The 18419-nt window shown below is 36.8% G+C and overlaps 1 protein-coding gene across 23 annotated transcripts in view; it reads left to right on the top strand.

The window, feature by feature from the left end:
* The window catches only part of LYPD6B (LY6/PLAUR domain containing 6B), a 220507-nt gene that overhangs the window by 171427 nt on the left and 30661 nt on the right, over positions 1 to 18419 (top strand). For 2 of the 23 annotated variants that reach the window (XM_072613135.1, XM_072613148.1), the window contains exon 5: positions 11788 to 11881. The exons of 18 other annotated variants lie outside the window; for them this stretch is intronic. The gene's annotated coding sequence lies outside the window, so the exon portion shown is untranslated. Of the gene's footprint in view, positions 1 to 11787; positions 11882 to 12731; positions 12896 to 15192; positions 15787 to 18419 lie in introns of those variants that run through there. 3 more of the 23 variants (XM_072613142.1, XM_072613144.1, XM_072613151.1) reach the window with 3 other exon arrangements.

Raw genomic sequence — 18419 nt, 5'->3', positions numbered from 1 at the left:
TGTTTCCATGGCATAGCATAATAAAAAAGATAATTGCACATGAAACTGCAGATCATTATGTACAATTGGCTTTTCCTTTTAAATATATAATAAAGTTATTGTGTAAACTTCTTTTTCCCCTTTTTCTTCCCTCCTCACTCTAGAAATTGCAGTATGTATATATGTAAAATTATTCTGTACTTAATTGTATTTATCAGTTCTTTCTCTGGTTGTAGATATGTCCTTTGTACTTAATTTGTGTATCTATAATAGTCGAAATGACTTAGTAGCTCAAAGTTGTTCATAAAACAATATTACTGTTATGGTATACAATGTTCTCTTGGTTTGCTCATTTTGCTCCTCGTTATTTTGTGCAAATCTATCCATGTTTTACTATGATCATCAAGCTCATCATTTCTTATATCACAATAGGATTCTATTATAATCATATAGCACAACTTGTTCAGTCATTCCCCAATTGACTGGCATCTTTGCAATTTTCAGTTCTTTGCCACTACTGTATTTTAGAACATCTAGGTTCTTTTCCTTTCCCCTAACCATCTTTGGAAATAGATCCAGTAGTGGTATTGCTCAGCCAACTAGACTGCAGATGTGGAGGCCAAACATCTCAGGATGATTCTACTAGTTCTAATAACTCTTAACTGAGAAGACACTCAGCCAAGGTCATATCTAGAGCCATTTCCTCTACCCCCATTCCACCTTTGTTAACTGGCTCCTGAAAGCAAGGTAAAGCTTAGATTGTGACTAGTTGGCCACTGTTTTGGCCTAAGAACTGCTAACCCTAGAATTTGGTGTCATCAGATGGATTTAAGTATCTTTTCTTGAGTTCGCTGTTGCTCAGTTTGGTGCAGGTTCCTCCATTCCTTCCTCAAGAGCAGGGGTGGGGAACCTGTGCCCTCGAGGCAACATGTGGGCCTCTAGGTCCTCAAGTGTGGCCCTTTGACTGAATCCAAACTTCACAGAACAAATTCCCTTAATAAAAGGATTTGTTCTGTAAAACTTGGACTCAAAGGGTCACACTTGAGGATCTAGAGGGCTGCATGTTGCCTCAAGTTCACAGGTTCCCCACCCCTGCTCAAGAGGTAACCTATGTCTGTATCCCAAAGAGATCATAAAAATGGGAAAGGGTTCCACATGTACAAAAATATTTACAGCAATTCTCTTTGTGGTGGCCAAGAACTGGAAATCAAGGGGATGCCCATCAATTGGGGAATGGCTGAACAAGTTGTAGTATATGAATGTAATGGAATACTATTGTGCTATAAGGAATGATGAACAGGAAGACTTCAGAGAGACATGGAAAGACTTATATGATCTGATGCTGAGTGAAAGGAGCAGAACCAGGAGAATTTTATACAGAGCAACAACCTCAGTGTGTGAGGAATTTTTCTGGTAGACTTAGCCCTTCACAGCAATGCAAGGACCTAAAATATTCCCAATGGACTTTTAAGACAAAACGCCTTCCACATCCAGAGAAAGAACTGTGGATGGCATATGGATTGCAGAATGAAGCAGACCATTTTCTTTTGTTTTATGTTTTGTTTTGTTTTGTTTTATGGTTTCTCCCATTCATTTTTATTCTTCTATTCAACATGACGAAGGTGAAAATGTATTTAATAGAAATGCATGTGTAGAACCTATATAAGATTGCACACTGTCTCAGGAAGGGAGTGGGGAGCAAGGGGGGAAAGAAGGGGAGAGAGGGGAAAAAAATCTAAGATATATGGAAGTGATTGTAGAACACTGAAAACAAATAAAATAATTTTTAAAAAGTAACCTATGTCTTTGGAGTAAGACAGTCTTAAAGACCAAGGAAACATAGATTAAAAATTAATTGGACATTAAACAACATAATCTTAAAGAATGAGTGGATTAAAGAACAAATCACAGAAACAATAATTCCATTAAAGAGAATGATAATAATGAGACAACATATCAAAAACCTATGGAATACAGCAAAAGCGGTCATTAGGGGAAACTTTCTGTCTCTAAATTAAATGGAGAAAGAGCGGACAAATGAATTGGGCATGCAATTAAAAAAACTAGAAAAAGGACAAATTAAAAATCTCCAATTAAACACTAAATTGGACATCCTAAAAATTAAAGGTGAGATTAATAAAATTGAGAATAAAAAAAATCATTGACATTCTTATTAAGTTTTTAGGGATGGGGATTGAGGAAGATCTCAAGAATGCAGCAGTCTTGCCAGAGACTCAGAAAGTCCTATGATGGCCAAATATCTGAAGACTAAATGAAGAAGCATTTGTATGTAAAGGTAGCCAGAAATAGAGTATTCTTTTACAGTGTCTAAATTGGCAGCAAAAAGAGGGCGTGAGATGACCGTATGCCAGAATCTGACAGTTGTCTTAGGCTGCAACTGCCGAGTCTCAGAAATACTCTAGAACTTAAAGGTCCACTCCCCTAATCAGGCATGCTCCTGCATGTTAGCTGGGAGACACCAGACATGAGCAGAGCTGATCTGATTGGAACTAAATCTAGGAGCCTATTGAAAATTTAATATCATCAGTTTGACATTCTTTCCCATCTTCATTCATTCAGCAAACTTTTATTGAATACCCAGGATTTGGATTGCATTATACCAGAGAATATGGAGGACTCAAGGCTGAAAAAGACTGATAAAAGAGCTTTCACTCTGGGAAGGATGGTTAAACAAGTGCACTTTAATATAATGAAATAATGTAATACTTGTGTGGATTACAAGGGTAGCCCATTTGAAGTAGATGACTAATATACAGTCTGTTATAATATGTGATAAAGGGAACCTCAAAAGCTTCTTATGAAACAAATGAAAGACAGCTTTGTTTCACTTGGATCTTACAAAAAGATTTAAAGTAATTAATAGAATTTGAGTTCTGCTTTCCCCATTTTCATTTCCCCTTCATCTTTTGTTACAATTGGGTTTCTTCTTACCTGTGTTTATTTTGCACTAGAGCTTTTAATGAATAATCATCAGTTGTGGGGGATTGCTTGAAGGATGTAACTGACAATACCCTAGTGCGGATACTTATTCCTCATTTGAATCATTTCAATAATTTCCTAGGTTCTTTTGACTCCAGTCTTACCCTGCCCCCTTTATGCCATTTCCAGTTTGGTCTTTTTTTTTAATTCATTTTGTTTTATTTTCAGTTCCAAATTCTCTCCTATTCCCCTTTCTCTCCCCCACCTATTGAGAAAGCAAGAAAAACAAAACTGATTATAAATTATGAAGTCAAACAGAATAATTTACTGTATTAGCTAGAGGGAAGGAAGGAAGGAAGGAAAGAAGAGAAAAGAAAGCAGGCTTCAAACTGCATTCTGAGTTCATCACCCCGTTTCTTCATGAGTTCTTTGGAATTGTGGTTGGTCATTCTGTTGATCAGAGTTCCTAAGTCTTTCAGAGTTATTTGTCTTTACAATATTATTGTTACTGTATAAATTGTTCTTGTTCTCACTTTGCCTTGCATCAGTTCATACAAGTCTTCTTCCCAAGTTTTTCTGAATCTGTCTTCTTCAGCATTTCTGACAGCATAGCACTCTCACAGCTCTACCAGCAATGCATTAATATACCTGTTTTCACAAAACCTCTCCAGCATTTGTCATTTTCCCTTTTTGTCAGCTTTGACAGTCTGGTGGGTATGAACTGGTACCTCAGAGTTATTTATAATTTTCATTTTCTAATTATTAGTAGTTTATAGCATTTTTTTTTCACCGTATGGCTATTGCTAGCTTGGAATTTCTTCCTCTCAGAACTGCCTATTTATATCCTTTGCCCATTTATCAGTTGGGTAATGATTCTTATTAATATAAATTCAACTCAGTTTACTATATTTTAGAAATGAGATCTTTATCAGACAAATGCAACAAATGAATTTTTCCCCGATTTTCTGCTTCTCTTCTGATTTTGGCTGCATGAGTTTTGTTTGTGAAAAACCTTTTTAAAAATTCTATGTAATTTATTCTGTCCTTATTACCTTCTGTGGACCTCTTTATCTCTTGTTTGATCATGAGCTCTTCTGCTGTCCATAGACCTGACAGGTAATATCTTCCTTGCTCAGCTAATTTGTTTGTAAAAAAAGAACATAAAAGAAGGTCACTTTTTATGTCTAATTCATATATTCATTTGAAGCTTGTCTAACTATATAGTGTGAAATGTTAGTTTATAGCTAGTTTCTGCCAGACAGCTTTCCATTTTTCCCAATTTTTTTTTGTCAAATAATGAGTTTTGGACCCAATAGGTCTTTAGGTTTAACAAATACTAGGTTACATTGCTTATTTACTTTTGTGTACCTAATCTGTTTCGCTGATTAACCTCTCCATTTCTTACTTAGTGCCATATTGTTTTAACAGGTATGGCTTTGTAATATACTTTGAGATCAGGTACTGCTATTATCCCTTTCTTCCTACTTTAAAAAAAAATTATTCCCTTGATAGTCTTAAGCTGTGTTTCTCTAGACAAATTTGTTGTTAATTTTTTCCAGCTGGCTAAGGTAATACTTTAATGGTTTGATTGATATGGCACTGAATAAGTAAATTAATTTAAGTAATATTATCATTAATATTATATTGACTTGACCTATCCATGAGCAATTAATATTTCTCCAATAATTTGGATTTGTTTTTATTTGTGTAAAGTGTTTTGTAATTGTGCTTATATAATTCCTGAGTTTGTCTTGGCAGGTAGACTCCAAAGTATTTTTTGTACTGTCTGTAGTTATTTTTAATTGCATTTCTTTTTACTATCCCTTTCTGTTGAATTTTATTGGAAATACAGAGAAATGCTAATGATATGTGTGGGTTAATTTATAATTTGCAATTTTGCTTAAGTTTTTGATTGTTTTAATTAGCTTTTTAGTTGACTTTCTCCATTTTTAGAGTCTTCTTAAGAAACCCATCATATCATCTACAAAAAAATGATCTAATGATCTATTTTATCTAATGATTTTAATTAGATTTATTTATCTAATGATCTAATTTCCTTTTCTTGTTGCATTGCTCTAACCAGCATTTCTCATACCATATTGAATAATAATGATGATAATATCCATCCTTGCTTTACCCTCAGTCTTACTGGAAAGGCCTTTAGCTTATGCCCATTATAAATAATGCTGCCTCTTGCTTTTAGGTAGATGCTACTTATTTTAAGGAAAGCTACATTTATTTATATGCTTTTTGATGTTTGTAACAAACATGAGTATGGTATATCAAAAACTTTTTCTGCATCTATTGATATAATTTTTGTTTTATTTGTTATGAATATGGCCAGTAATAATTATAGTTTTCCTAATCTTGAATCAACCTTGCATTCCTAATATAAATAAAGCCTGGTCAAAGTATATAATCTTTGTGATATATAGTCTTGCTAATATTTTATTTAGAACGTTTGCATTCTTTAAGGATATTGGTTTACAGTTTTCTTTCCCTCTTTTGATTCTTCCTCTTTTAGGTATGAAAACCATATTTGTGCCATGAAGTAATTTTGTAGGATCCCTTTTTTCCTATTTTTTCAAATAGTTTATATAATATTGGAATTAATTATTCTTTAAATGTTTAGCTCTTCTAATAGGGTAGGAGGAAAAAAACAAATTTCTGTTGATTAAAAAAATAGAAATGGGTACAATAGTTGCACTGAACTTTCAAATGAGGTCACTGTATGATTATTTTAATGAAAATATTTTACTTTCTTGCAAGAACCTTCTCATTAAGAGGTATTAATCTGTAAATGTTTTCAATGTAAAAACAGAAGACATCAATAAAACTCAAAGTGTAAAACATTGAAAAGAAAAAAAACTATAAGCTAGAGAGGGTGAGTGATCTTCTTAATGTAACTACTTAAGCTAGCTGGTTATAGAGATAGGATAGATCTATGGACTCCAATGATAAATTTTTCACAATGCCACGTGTAGTGCCAGTACCTGAATTGACACATATACCTGAAATCTGTTGCATAAATTATAACAATGCCCTTTCCACAAAGCATTCATATGCCATGGATAACATAAAATATAACTAAAATTTTTATGTTCTGCATGAAGCCTTTCCTTATCTCCCTCTTCTCCCTTTCTTGTTAGCTAATGTTGTTAGCTAATGATCTTCCACCTGGAATGTCATATACACTTTATTTTGTGTCTCTCTCTAATGTAATTTTTCATTATTTTATAATAATATTTACATGTCTCATACCCCTCCTAGACTCTAAGCTTCATGAGGGCTGTCTAGTCCAAACTTTGTATCTTCTTTATCATTTAGCATAAAGTTCTTTACACATGGTAGGTTCTGTATTAATGCATGTATTAATGTTTGGTCAATTGAATCGAACTGAATAATCATCTCTAAGCCCTTTTTTTGTCCTGCTATTGCCCCTCCCCCACAGAAATATATCTCTCCTCTTCTTCACCTATCTAGTGCCTACTTACCTTTTAGTTCTTGATTTTTCCTATAAATAAATCTCTATGAGGACAGGAACTCTGTCTTAACTCTCACTACATTTTAGCACAGTGATGTAACATATTAGACATTCAATAAGCATTTGTCAAATGAATGAATTGTGAGTCTCTTCCTCTGTGAAGCTTTTCTGATTGATTTAGCATACGAGTTTCTTCTTTCTCTGAATTCTTTATACTCTAGACCAGCAATTCTCAAATTTAGTGGTCTCAGGACCCATTTATACTATTAAGAATTATTGGGGACCCCTAAGAGAGCTTTTGTGGGTAATTTCTATTGACATTTATCATATTAGAAATGAATATATTTTAGTGTAACCATGAAAATAGTTTTGACTTTCTGGACCCCCGGAATGGATCTCAGAGACCTCCAGAAGTTTCTGGACCAAGCTCTGAGGACTACTTCCCTAGACCACACATTTTGTCACTTAATGATATACAGAGTTGTTTTGTTCTCCAAGTGTTTTATATGTCTGTGTCTTGTCTCCCCAGTGAATTTAGGGAGCTCTTTGAGGTCAGAGACTGTGTCCTATTTTGTATCTCCACAGTGCCTAGCAGTGTGCTAGTCCAATACTAGACCTTCAGTAAGTACTTTGATCCCTGATACCCTCTAAGTGGCCCACTGTAATGGTATGCCAGAAACACAGAGAGTTTAATTATCAGGAGACAGTTCTAAATTCTGGCTCTCTACCAAAAGAAGATTAAAATTCTAGCTATTTCAAATGGATGTAGAACACCTCTGGAGACAAGGCAAATAAGTTCTAAGTTGTAGTGCTCTTTTCCTAATGAATTCAAGGTCAAATTTGCTTCCAGAACCAATTGGGCACAGTCTAGAAATCAATCCACAGAGCTAAAGTTAGGGGAAAAGCACAGAGCAACTGAACAAGTCCAGATTAAGGTTCATCCAAAGAGATGAAAAAAGAGAAACGTCTGGTAAGACACTTGCCGTTGCTGCAGAAAGTGAGTCCACAGTCATGAGGGGTGGTGCTCCAAGTCCAAACAGCTTAGAAACTCTATACAGTGTATTCACTTATTAAAGACAGGTAGCATTTACATATCACTTTATGGTTTGCAAAACACTTTGCATATTTTCTCATTTGATCCTCACAACAACTCTATGAAATAGAGGCTGTTATTATCCTTATTTTACATATGAGAAAACTGAGACACAGTATGTTTAAGTAACTTGTCCAGGGTCACATAGCTAGTAGCTGTCTGAGGCCAAATTTGAACTCAGGTCTTCCTTACTCCAAGTCCAACTGCTGCCTCTTGGCCTACTTTAAATAAAATCAAATACATAAATAGATATTTTTTAAAATGTATGTTTCAAAATAAATTTTATTTTTTTCTATAGGGAAAGGAAAAGTATCCTTAGACAATAAGAATATTGCCAAGTAAATGAGATGGACACATTTTGAATCTGTTCTCATTCTACACGCACACACGCACACACACACACACGCACACACACACACACTTGTTTATTTATTTTTAGTTTTCAGCATTCACTTCCATAAGTTTAAAATTTTCTCCCTCCCCAAGACAGCATGCAGTCTGATATAGGCTCTACATATACATTCTTATTAAACCTATTTTCATATTAGTCATGTTGTGTAGATGAATTAGAACAAATGGAAGGAACCATGAGAAAGAAAAAACAATGCAAAAAAGGGAGTAAATAGTCTGCTTCCATCTGCATTCAGACTCCATAGTTCTTTCTCTGGATATGGATGGCCTTTTCTATCATGAGTCTTTTGGAATTGTTTTAGGTCCTTGCATGGCTGAGAAGAGCTAAGGCTAACAAAATCAGTCCCTGCACACTGTGGCGGTTACTGTGTACAGTGTTCTGGTTCTGTTCACTTCACTCAGCATCAGTTCATATAAATCTTTCCATGTTTTTCTGGAATCTTCCTGCTCATCATTTCTTATAGCACAAGAGTATTCCATTACTCTGTCCTCATTCTTTCAGGACTTGACATGTTTCTTATGTCCATATAACATGAGTTATTTATGGTTTTAGTAATCAACTAGAAGAGGTGCAGGTTGGACTAGCTTAGGAGTCTGGAAGACTTCAGACATTTATCAGGTTAGGGTTTATGATTTATCAGTGCCCCTAAGCAACTCTCAGATACTGTGTACTGTAGACTTCTATGATCTGTGTAGGTAGGAGTTTTCTATGCCAGAAGCTGCTCAGGCTGAAGAAATCACTGGTTTGAACAAAAAAGAAAAATTTCCTGGAAAAGTTATTGTGACCTTGAAGAATCTTTGACATGTGTAAAGGGAAAGAGTGTACCTTGTTCCCTTCTTAGAAAGGAAAGGTAAAAATTTTAAACCAAGAAAGGTGATACAGTCTAATAAAATATACTGTAAGCCCTTGCAGTGGAAGTTTTCCCTGCTCCTGATTTCTGGTGTTTTCCATATCTTTTGCCATCTTAAACAGCCAGTGCAGGAGATACATTCATTAAACATGTCTCTCCCTTTGCCTGATATCTGGGAATTCTCTTCTGATTTCATCTAGGGACCCTAGCCTGGTCTCTTATTGAAGTTGTTTTTCTACCTACAACAGGTGCAGTGAATATTCCCAATTTAACTGTTCACTGTGATTTCTAGAAATCAAGCAACTAATTTTATTATCATCTTTCTTTTGGGATTTTGGTGTTGTGTGGTCCTTTCAGTCAGTCCCTACTCATCATGACTCCATTTGGTGTTTTCTCAAAAGAGATACTAGAGTAGTTTCCCATTTCCTTCTCTAGCTCATTTTACAGATGGAGAAACTGAGGCCCAAGTGACTTATCCAGAGTCACTCAACTAGTAAGAATCTGAGGCCAGATTTGAACTCAGAAAGATGAGTCTTCCTTATTCCAGGCCTGGCACTGTGTGTCATCTAGCTGCCCACCCTTCACATAGTAGGTGCTTAATAAATATTTTTGTTTGTTTGTTTTCTGCTATATTTTGGTCAAAGGCATGGATTACTTTGAAGCTCTGTTTGTTAGACAGCAGCACCCTCCTGGTGAATGGGTAGTGTGCCCTATGTATAATAAATAGGGAGAACTTCAACATAAATAATGCACTTTCCTACAGCACCCTTCTGCTCACCTAGAGCAAGTTATTCATAGAAATTCTTAGCAATTTTGGAAACAGGCAATATAAAGGTTTTTTTTAAGGTGTGCATCATAATAAATTTTCATTTTCACAGGATATTTTGATTAATGCTTCCCCAGCTATGAAAAGCTCCAGAGATAAATTTGGTTTGATACTGCCAAAGCATGACACTTATAATCTAATGCTGGATGTAATTACCTACACTAAAGGAAGCCAAAAACACAGAATACATTTATAAAAGTGGAAGTGGGCTGCTGCTTATAGCAAAATTTGGCCAAGTTTCCTCAGTTCTGTCCTTTCTCCAAGGTCCCACTGAATCCTAACTGTTCTGTAAGTAGTTCAACTGGTAGACATTCCACATGAGTAGCTCGTGAAGATTAACCTTGGAGGAGGAAGTTTCTACTCAAAGCTTGACTGGCAGGTCAAGCAAGGCGGAGTGGATCTGAGCCTATCTGTACATAGTGCTTCTTGGTACTCAAAAGTAGGAAACTGAGACAGATAAGACTGGCTCAGAGAAGAAGTAGGAAAAGCCTTGTGCTTCTTTTAGAAGAAAGAAGCAGGTGATATCAAGATGACACTAGATAGAATGTCTCAGAATATTCCCTCTCCTGCCTTATTGTCAAGCAAGCCCTTTATCTATCCCTGTATATGTATATGGAGCAGCTAGGTGGTGCCACAGTGCACAGAGCGCTGGTAGGAAGACCTTCATGAATTCAAATCTTACCCCCAACTCTTATTTCCTAACTATGTGACCCTGAGCAAGTTACTTAACTCTGTTTGCCTCAGTTTCCTCATCTATGAAATGAGCTGGAGAAGGAAATGACAAAACGACTCTAGTATCTTTGCTAAGAAAACCCCAAATGGGGTCACAAAGAGTCAGGCATGATTGAAAAACAACCCTTCCCTTTTTAGAGAAGATTTTTTTAGTAAGTCATCTATCACATTCTAAACTCTTCTGAAGAAATGAAGAACTCAGAAAAACAAAAAAGGAAAAATAAAAAAGAGAGGTATAGCTACTCTTCATGAAAAACACAAAAAATTGTGTCCTCTTGAGGGCTAGGATCTGGTAATATTTATAATAACTCATATTTATGCTTTACAACTTAAAAAATGCTGTATATGAAACCATCCTGTGAGGTAGCTAGTAACAAGTTTTATTATCCCCATGTTACTGATAAAGTAACTGAGTCTGAAGGGTCAAGGGACTTGACCAAGATCAAACAGCTATGAAGGGGCAGAACAGGAAATTAAACTCAGGTCTTGTAACTCTGTACCTATTGTTTTTTCTACTTCCCATCCTTGCTACTTTACTAGAATTTCTACTGTATCTGGTTGGCCCATGACTTGCATCTAGAAGAGAAGAAATAATCTAGTGGTAAGAAGGAATTGGGTCTCTTTCCTCACCTAGAATATACCTTTTCCTCTTTGCCAAGAAGGGTGGCTTTCACAGAATAGAAACAAATTCACTTCTACAAGGAGATTTTCCCCTGTGTAACCCCAGCCCACCCCACTCTGCTCTCTTAACAGCTTCATGTTCTTTTAGCTCTTACATATTCTCTTTTTGTTGAGTTTCCTGTAACGTGAACCATTCTCACATTTGATATAAGGGGAGTCTTTTGTAGAAACTTTGAGTGAGGGACACTTGTTGGAAGTATCAGAAGCCACCCATGCTAAACCTATTTTACCTCTAAGTATGGTCCTTTGACAGATTCCAGGGATAGACTTATAATGAGATTTTATGTGCTTTCATTGGTGGGGTTTTTTCTCACATTTCTTTGAAACTATTCTTTCCTTTTTCTAGGGTGAATGCTATGTAGTCATAGAATTAAATAAATTTACAGCTGGCAAGGACTTTATCTAGATTTCAAAGTCTTTGATAATAGCAGTTACAGCTTCTTTTCTCCCCCTTTCCCCCCAACCTTTCTTCCTGATTACTAATGTATTATACACTCGGAGAATACTCTTTGCTTATGTAGCATTCTAAAATAATTCTCAATTTCACTTTCTTTCCTTGGGTCTCTAAGCTTTGTTTTGATTTACTCATCTCCTAGAATATCATCATCCTTTATCATCATCTCATAGCCCTGTAAGCAGATGGCTTTGAGTGTCCTTGTTGGGATGGCTTTTCTGGTACAAGGGGAACCCACAATAAAACCACCATTCTTGTTCTCCCATATTTTCTTTCTCTGCTTTCTGTGTCTCTTTAGCTTTTCTCATCTACACAGATGTATCTTTTCATTTGTAGGTTTTGAGGATGCAGAGGAAAGCTGGAGAGGGCACAAAGACCCTGCTCCTAAGAGACTTACATTTTAATATCTAAGAATCCAGAATATAATGAAGTAAGTACAGAGAAGTGGTTGAGGTAAAGTGCTGTGACAGAATGGAAGAGTTGTTTTTCACGTAGGGGTAAGGGGAAAGTCAGGGATGTCTTTAAGAAAAATATCAAACCAGGGTTGGACCTTGAAAGAGGGAAATAACTTCAAAAAATAGAAATTGGCTAGGGCAGGGGTGGGGAACCTGCAACCTTAAGGCCACTTGTGGCCCTCTAGGTCCTCAAGTGCAGCCATTTGATTGAATCCAGACTTCAGTGAACAAATCTTTTTATTAAAGATTTATTTATTAATTAGCTGCTAACGAGTCAATTCTGGATGTATATCTGAGATTTATTTGTATACTCTTCAAAATGGCTCCAATGGAAAGAAAGGAGGGAGGAGGGATGAAGTTTTGCCTATTGTTTCTTCTTCCATACATATTGTATTTTTTTTCTGGGCATAAGGAACAGAAACATTTGGCAAGATAGTTCTGCTGTGTGCCTCATAGGCCTTACCCGGAGGAATGCTGACCTTTACACTTTGAAGTGATATCCAGTGAGCCTGCCTTTGTGCGTTTGAGGACTGGAGCCAAAGCTTCTGTCAGTGAACTAATGGAGAAATAACCTAAGAGAGTCATTTGAGGTTGTAGTTTGAACTTTGAAAGAAATTTTCACCTTTACAGTCTCACACTGACCTGGCTTTAAAAAAATGTCATCTGTGATTGTTGTCTCCAAAACAAGAGGCAAGCCCAGAGTGTGTTTGGTATGAAGCACTGGCCAGGCTGGCTTGCCTCATGGAAGTGAGAGTCAGGCTTTTCCATGGGGTCATCGCAATTAGAAACAGGCTTTGAGCCATTTATAATTTGCTTAATCACTCTCACTGAGCTGAACCTCCGTTTCTGAGTCATAAGGGAGCAGAAAATAGGAGGAAAGGACAGGAAGAGATTAGGTAAAGGGACTCAAATTGGTTTCTCCCATTTCAGTAAAAACCAACTCAGTTTCTGGCTGACAGGAAAAGAAGGCAAATGAGATCAGTGATCTGGTAGGTGTAAATAAAAGGAGGGTGGTGCAAAAGTTGATTCTTTGTGTGCTGGTTGCAAGGGGAATCTTTCAGGTCACAAAAGGAAGGGGCTGGTAAATTCTGGAAATCTCTGATTTATGGCGAGGGCCTGAATAATGCAATTCTAAGGGAGTGTGATTAAGTCCATTTAAAAGATAATATTCATGAGAAAGCAGCCTAACTTGATATTCCATTGCTTGTGACTTGGTAGAAAATACCACATTAGGGGTTAAGTTCAGAAACATTCAGGTGTTAATATATATTTATATATATTATAGGTGTTAATGTATATATTATATTTGTCATATATATAAACATAAAAGGATTTGTTCACTGAAGTCTGGATTATATATATATATATATTATAGGTATTAAAATATATATATATATGTATGCGTGTATTTTTTTTTGAGGCAAAGGCAGATGAGTGTTGTCCTCCATTTAATCATGGAAGGCTCAGTTTAAATGTGAAGCATGTCTAACTAAAGGTTCTTTTTTTTTTTTGCAACGCTACAAGTTTGTTGAGTTTATGTTAGATGTTAAAACATAATTATGCGATTAAGTTCATTAAAATAAGAACCATGGAGAAGGAAGTGAAAAGTCCTGACTTTTGTAGTGAGCAAACTTTACTTTTCACATTGATTAAGAAGAAAGAGATTTTCCTTATTTTCCATTAGGGAGGATTGTTTTTCATTTGTTGGGTTGTTTTAAATATGCAGACATATAACCAGCTAACTCCCTCCTTTCTCTTCACCAGCGGAAGTGCCCTGCCCAGCAGGCTGCTCTCTCCCAGGGTGAAACATTCCTGTTGTCTCTTCCACTCTCATTTGAATGGAGCAGAGAGGAGACTTTGTGTGAGCAGAAAGACAAGGCTGTAAATTTTTAAGCTGCTGATTGTGGAACAATGTTTCTTTAAAGGTGGCTTCTGTCACCTTTACTTCTGGAGTTGACAGTTTAATGTCCTTTTGTGATGGAAAAAAGATAACTCCAGAGGTGATAAAATTGGAGCTTTCCTTATTAGGTAGCTGCTTTCCTGTTTGCCTGTTCCCAATCTCTGTCTGCATCCTGGCTCTCTCATTTTTTATCCAGCAATGTACGTGTGTGTGTATGTGTGTGCGCGTGCGTGTGCGTGTGCACATATGCATGCACACGTATGTGTGTGTGTGCAAGAGATAGAAAGGTCAAAAGAGATGCATAGGGAGAATAACAAAGACAGGGAGACGTACTTGGAGAGATTGTGAGAAACGGGTAGAGACAAGAAGCAGGAAGTGGGACAAGGAAAAGAAGAGGGGGGTGGGGGAGAAGTAGCAGCAGCAGCAGCAGTAGTAGTAGTAGTAGAAGTAGTAGTAGGGGTAGTAGTAGTAGTAGTAGTAGTAGTAGTAGTAGTAGTAGTAGTAGTAGTAGTAGTAGTAATAGTAGTAGTAGTAAGGGAATAAGATTGGTTAGCCTCTTCAAAACCTAGAATTGTAGAAGATTAAAGCTCAGAGGAACTTTAGAGATTGTTTTACAGATGAGGAAATTAAGCCTTTGAGATAAGCAGTAAATAGGCCACCTAGCTAATTAATGGTAGATTTAGGACAGAACTCAGATCTCCTCCTCCCCTCCAGTGGTCTTTCCATTACACCCCCACTGCAATCACCATGGTCCAATAGGCTGGAATCATTACTTAGACAAGAGGGAAAGGCTTTTCTTAGGTGAGATGAGTAAATATTGGCTTTGCTAGAAGAAGCACAGATTTCACATCCAATTAAGTGGAGTGGAAATGTATGGGACATGAGAAAGGAATGCAGTCCTAGGACTTTCTGGGACCTCCTTGGCTCCATCAATATGCAAATCATTCAACAGTACTAAAGCTGAAATTACTAAAGTAAGTAATTTCCATTTCCATCACTACTAATTAGTGTAAGGAAATTGGTGAGGGAAGATGATTCTGTAACCACTTATGAATTAATCCTGAGAGGCAGATCCCTGAGAGGGTTAAAAGCTTAATCATATAATGCCAAATCTGGAAGTAAGCTTAGCAATTATCTCTTCTGACCAATTACTCTTTTTTAAAAAAAAGTCAGGAAACCAACACCTAGAAAAGCAAAGTGACATGCCCAAGGTCACATGAGTCACTTGCCTAGTTTATTAAGCTAACATATTTCTCATATATATGTATGTGTGTGTGTATATATATATATATATATATATATATAATGGAAAAAAACCATTGTGTCCAAATATATTTATGTATGCTTGTATATATGTACCACATATAGATTCTCATATGTATATACATATATGTGCATGCATGTATTATATATGCATATAGTAATGTAAATACACACATATATGCATATAATGATGTATATACACATATATATCTCCCCAGAATATCAACATCCTTCCCTCTGCCACCCTGGTATGCTTTGGGGCCAAAGGTATAAATAGGAAGAGAATTGGCTTACGTGGAATCCTCCCATCTACTTTCCATAGTCTGTGGAGCAACCCAGGTAGTAATGATGTCAGCATGTAGCTCATAATGTGTTTGTCAGCATAATCACTATTTTTGAGAAAGGCTTTCACTTTGACTCAATCTGAACCTTCCTATGAGTAGCATATTCACAAAGTTCTAATAGAATTTTAATATTGTTGTTAGCAAAATATAATTAGAATGAGATGTTGGCACAACTCTCTCTCTCTAAAAATATTTATGCCACTTTTGGTGATGGAAAATTAATTTTTCAGAATCATCAACATAAAGATTATAGTTGAAAATGAAAGTAGATGAGATCAGTGAGGGTGAGTTGAGCATAAAGGCTAAAGACCTTGGGCCGTACCTAGTCAGGAGGAGGAAAGGAAAGTAGAAAAGGCGGAGAAAGAAAACTAAGGTAAGTATATATTCACATAAGCCAAGAAAGGATAAAATTTTAAGAAGGGTGGAGTGGAGACGTGGAACAGTGGGATTAAAGATTTAGGAAGAATATAACAGGTTTGGAATTGCTACTCCAAGGCATGCACTTGGGGAACCAACGAGAAATGAATAAAAGGATTGCCAAGCAGCACTTGACATGTTTCATAGCGGAAATTCAGAGAGAACCATCATTGCTGCCAGGCACCAGGCACGCTCAGACAGGCATCAACCATAAATTCTAAAGCTACCTTCACACTGCCTTGTGCTACTATGGGCACAGGAGGGGAATTCTGTGTGCCTCACCTTCCCTGGGAGTTGGATAAAGAAGAAGACCGTAGGAAGAATCATCCCAGCAATTTTTTTTTTTTGAATGAACAAAGTCTGGGGGAGGTAACTAAGGACTGAGAATTCCTGTGGGAAAAAAAGGCTGAAGTGTTTTGTAAGTGGCAAATAGCAATCCATTTAGTTCTCACTCTAAGGTGGACTAAACAGTGTTTTTATCTTCTTGTGTTGGCACAGAGGGTGGGAAAATAGTATGGTCAAGGTGTGGTAAAAATGGTCTGAACCAAGTTATGGGCATTGCAACAGCTCTTGTATTTTAATTTCACCTCTCATACAGATCCCCTTAATAATCTTTGGCATGGCTTGTAACTTCTTTGTCTCCAGTTTCCTCCTCCATAAATTGGAGATAATCATTGTGATTATCTCCAATTTATAGAGAAAACGTGATGAAGATTATTAAGTCCCAGAAAGTGCTTTGAAAATGAGAAGTATGGTATAAGTGGTAAATGAACTTATTAGTAACCTTATAACCTAAGGTTGGGGGTGCCTCCAAATTCATAAACCTCTCTCTGGGATGACTAGGAATAGAAATTATGCTAGCTCAGAGCCAGGGTAGTATGACTTCCATGTTGTTTTAATAAAGGGAACTTTTGCTTTCTTTATGGTGGATACCACAGAATTGTAAATCCAAGGAAGAAATTTGTAATCACAATAACAAGGTAGGAAAGAAAGGAAGACAGAAAGAAAGAGAAAAGAAGTCAGCAAGAATAGAAGAAGCATCTATTAGGCACCTACCCTATGATAGTGACTATGCTAAGTGCTTTACAAATATTATCTCATTTGGTCCTCACAACAACCCTAGGAGACGGATGCTATATTACCCCCATTTTACATTTGAGGAAACTGAGGCATAAAAAATTAAATGACTTTTCCCAGCTAGCAAATGTCTGAAGCAGATTTGAATTTGAGTCTTTCTAGGGTTAGGATTTATACTCCATCCACTGTGCCCCTAGCTCCCAGTAGCAAAAAATTGCTGGGCATAAATTTCAGTTGTCTTCAAATTGGTCTGGCAACTGCAAGTTATTCCACAAATATTTCCAGTGATCCATGCCAGTCCCTTCATCATCTTTTCTCTTAGTATTCTGCTGAATGCTTCCCATGAAAGGGAGAGCTTAATCGATCATCATTCATAGGTGATTATTCCTATATTTCTCTAACATGCACATTTTGACTTAAAGCAGGTTAGATGAAGTGGTAAGGTTTCATTCCATTCCATCTGTTAGAACAGATACATTCATTAGGGCCTGATATCTTATATAGAGTCAATACAAGATTATTTTCACTCATGAACCATGTAAGATAGAGGAAAATGCAAGGGAATAATGAAGTCATATAGCTGGAAATGCGTGTACAGTTTATGAGAAGTTTCATATTAGAAAACATTGTTCTAACCACATGGGAAGGGTGGCCGCTAAGTTGTGCGGTAGATAGAGTGCTGGACCTGGAGTCAGGAAAACTCACCTTTCTGAGTTCAAATTTAACTTCAGACACTTACTAGTTGGGTGACCTTGGGGCAAGTCACTTAACCTCGATTACCTCAGTTTCCACATCTGTAAAATGAGCTGGAGAAGGAAATGGCAAACTACTCTAGTATCTCTGCCAAGAAAATCTCGAATGAGGTCATGAAGAGTCAGATACAACTGACTCATAACTGAAACAACTAAACAGCAACAGCAAAAATCGTATGGACAAGATACACCCCAGAGAGATAAAAGAAAGCGGAAAAAAGATCCATATTGTACAAAGGTTTTCACAGAAGTACTTTGGGTTAAAGGATGTGGAAATTGAAAAGGTGCTAATTGGTTGGGAAGACTGGCCCTGCAAAAATATAGAAAGTGAATGGGATAGAATCGAATTAAGAAATGATCAAAGCTAAGTGCTGAGGATATAAATACAAACAAAGCAGTGCCTCCCTCAAAGATCTCACATTCTAATGAGGAGGGAGAGACTAGACACAGAGGGGAGCTGCAAGTGTAGGAGGAAGAGTCCTCATGTTGGGCCAAGGTGAACCCAGAGAGTGTCTTGAACAGGGAGTAAAGACAAGCATGTCTGGGGTGCCTCCACAAATGGTGGGGGCTATGGAGAAGTGGAACCCTCAGAGGAGAGGAGTCCTCAGCCTAGAGACTTTTACAGGGGGGAAAGTCAGCTAGCTGGTGAGGAGATGGAGAAGTCCGAGGCAACATGTACGACCTGATACAAAAGAAAATGGACATAACCAGAAAAATAGCTCATACAATGACAGTAACAGTGTAAAGGAAAACAACTGCA

The sequence above is a fragment of the Notamacropus eugenii genome, chromosome 5, assembly GCF_028372415.1.
Source record: "Notamacropus eugenii isolate mMacEug1 chromosome 5, mMacEug1.pri_v2, whole genome shotgun sequence".
Taxonomy (NCBI): Eukaryota; Metazoa; Chordata; class Mammalia; order Diprotodontia; family Macropodidae; genus Notamacropus; species Notamacropus eugenii.
Note: the sequence above shows the minus strand (reverse complement) of the source record. Positions and strands in the feature narration are given on the sequence as shown.